Source organism: Tenebrio molitor, chromosome 2 (assembly GCF_963966145.1).
Source record: "Tenebrio molitor chromosome 2, icTenMoli1.1, whole genome shotgun sequence".
Lineage (NCBI taxonomy): Eukaryota > Metazoa > Arthropoda > Insecta > Coleoptera > Tenebrionidae > Tenebrio > Tenebrio molitor.
Window position 1 is genome coordinate 5,558,549 of NC_091047.1, and position 3,774 is coordinate 5,562,322.

The window sequence follows — 3,774 nt, forward strand, 5'->3', positions numbered from 1 at the left end:
CGTAGGCAGATCGAGAGATACAAAGTATTGTCTTAGCTTGAATCGACGACACAGTACACGTCAAAATATAATACACTTGAAAAAAAAATATACTTCTCGCCTTTTCCAGTTTTTAAACTTGAACACCAAACAAAGGAAATTTTTGTTCCAACCGAAAAACATTCCCACGGAAGTGAAATCACCGAAAAATAGAAACAAAATAATATTCAGATCTCGAGATTACCAGTTAGAATTTTAATAAGAGTTTTTTTATTAAGTTTTCAAGACAAACATCTGGCAAATAAAATTTCCTTGGGTTTTCATGCGTGTATGCTGATCGTATTGTGTTGGTAAATGCCTTATCAAAAATAGGAAAGAAACATAGCTGAAATAAATTAGGAAGTGTGAGATGGCGCCATCTATTTCCAATTGTCATATCGATATCACTTCCATTATTCTGTATCTATTATTCGTTTAACATTTTCGTAAAATTACTGTCGCAAGCAAAAAATTCTGGTCGTTAATGTCATTTCAAAATTTGGTTAGATTGTCACAAATTAAAAAAAATTCCCTGCCTGATCACGCCCATGTCAACGAAATGTCAAAAAAATGACAATTCATGTCATACAACATGATAGGTTATGATATTTACGACCGTTTTACAATGGAGCATTTTCTGTTGTGTCAAAGCATGATTTTGACGACCAGTTTTTTTTTGCTCGCGACAGTACATTGAATTTTTATGAATTTGGACAGGAAAATTCATAAATTCTATAAAAGGAAATGATATCGTCGACTCTTTATTGTCAAATTTGAAAAATAGAATGAAAAACAAAATTTAAATGCGCATGTTCAAAAAATAAAAAATTTGGTGCACAACCAAAACCTAGGGCTTTCAATCCTTCTTGTTGTCAATTTTGATGTTACCCAGCCAAGCAAAATGTCAAAACTTCTCATTTCTTACGTCAGACGTAGTGACATTCCTTGTGTCAGACATAACCTATTTGAAAAAGCATGCCATTAAAAGTCAGAAAAGTCTGACTTACATGTTATAAAAATAGGAAAATTCAGTGGTCTTGATTCTTATAGGCCGGTATTTATAGTCGGCAACTCAAGTCCAACTTGGGTAAGTTGTACTCAAGTCCTGAGTTTTGCTCAAGTCTAGATCCGTATTATAGTCATTATTTCGGCCAAACTCGTAAAAGTTAGACTTGAGTCTTACTCCAGTTTCGTTTGAGTCGAGTTGCTATGGTTATACCATACACCTTGTGACAGCTTGTTTTGAATTCTTTGCAAAATGAAAATCCCGTACAGTTTAAAGGAGAAAATTCTGTTGGCTTCTCTCATACACGATATGGAAGAGACAATAGAAAATATAAAAACAGATACAGTTTCGGTAGAACGGAAAAATAGTGTTTAGGAAAGGATTAACACCCAGTATAATAGCTACAGTACGCACGGCCCAGCAATTGAAAAAATTGTGAACCAATAAGCAATACAGGGTATTTCACGAGTGATAATGAGCCTAACGGAATAAAAATGAGACCCACACTACATTTCCGAAAAAAGCTGGCTACTGAAATTTAAATGTCCGGCTTTTTTTGAAAACAATCTTCCATCCTGCGATAAATAGGTATTTAATGCTTTCCTACACCTAAAATTCAAATCTGAACATTAGTGCCTACCCATATAATTGAAACGAAACGAAAAACAGGAAAACAGCAACTGTCAGACAGTACAGAGACAATTTTGGACCTCTAAACTCATGTAAGCAAGACTTGAGTCTACCTAACCCCTAACTTGGGCTTGAGTCAAACTTGAGTGCTCATCAATGCTCAAGTATTGTTTATAAAATACAAATCGGAACTCAAGTCTGTCTCAAGATTGAGTCTAACTTAAGTTTGGACTATAAATACCGGCCATAATGTACTATCGGTGGACATTAAAAGCTGGGACATCCAAAATTTGTTCATTGTATATCAGAGTTTTGATTTGTCATCAAAATAAAGTTTGTGATTAAAGAACTGAACTTTAACTTGATGTTTCTGACAGTGTGTCATTGGTATGTCATAATTTTTATAACCTTATTTGTAAAAAGTCAAATTTACACGATGTATATTTGTGATTTTTGACTTTATACAAATTTGATGTTTGTCCCAGTTTTTTATGTCCACCGATAGTACCTACTCGTTTCTTTTTGCAATCGACTTTACATCGATCAAAGTAGGTTATTAAATACCACAGAACACATACCTTAAATACGTTCAGAAACTAATCTGTTTTGAATAGCCCTTGCATTTTTGTGAGTGTTGGTTTAAAAAGAAGAAGTTTGATTTTAGGTTATGCAGATTAAGTAGGTAGGTAATGACAGGAGTGTTCTAAACTGCATGTAAACGTGGCAACTTTTGAACACCCGTTATATTTTGACTTATCATTCCGTGCCTTCAAATAAATTCGGGTAGGCCGTGGAGGGAGTCTTTTCTCCCTCCACGGGGTACGCTGTGATTTTATTATGAAGTTGGCAACATGCAATTTTTAAACAGCACAGCAGTGACCTTGGACAGCACAGTACACGCGTTTATTCTGACCGTGACATAAAACTATTGACAACTGTCAGTGCCAAACAGTTTACCAATCGTTACTAGACAAAATATAAATCATAGTCTACTCTAACTATATTTTAAATACATACCTATTTCCTATTTCATATTTCAAATAATATAAATCGCAGTTGGCAAACTTCACCGAAACAGGGGAACAACAGGTTATCTTGGGGATTTTATTTGCTATACGTATGGCGCTGATGTAACTGTCTTCCCGTGCTGTCTTCTAACAGTGTCAAAATGCGTTGTTTGTGATAATTTGTTACAACGAAAGTCGTGTTCGACTGTGCTATTTGGACAGTTCCAGTTCTGAAGTACATACGTATTATTTGGTAGGCAATAATTCCTTCCACAATCTGCTTTGCGTTAACCACGCAATTAATTAATCAGCCGACAACATAATTAACGATATCATTACGTTTTTTCGATAATGATTAACACAATCAAGGTGTAATAAGTGGGTGACGAGTAGAATCGTCGCTTTTTCCTTGTATGCACCTAGTTGTACAATTAACGCTGGAAGAGTGCCTTTTTCCTGAATAAAACGCAGCGTAAGCTAAAAAATTATAATTTTATTTTGTATCAAACACTTCGCTTTAAAACAACGTAATTTAAAAATATAGATACATGTTGAATATTCTCGACATTTCAATAAAACTTAAAATAATGGATACCTGAAATATCAATCCAATACAAAAAATAACGGCTATATTCTTACGATTATCATTTTTTTCTTTATAACATTATTTTTCCCATAGTTTTAAAATATGAAAACAACGCCATCTACATGATTAACTTTTCACAAGACATCACTGCACGTACACAATCTTTTACAAGACAAGAATTTATCACAATTAGGTATTATAATATTGAGGACAAGCTAGAGTGTTAGTGCACGATTTTAAATCACTTAATTACAATGGAATACAGCTGATAGTTTGTATTTATTTTGTATATTAAATTCTATTTTCGACCTGATAATTTTACTAAGTAACAATCTACCAAGTATGCTTTATTATAACTTCATCTTTGAGAGCATTTATTTATTTATTCACACCCGCGCCGGGTAGCGGCGACTTAAAACTGGTAACTGATCGATGTTGATATGATTTCGTTATGATTCTCAACGCTTACGAGAGAGGAAATCTCGAAAGTAACAACGAAAGGACAAATCAAAAGAAAATAAAAAAAA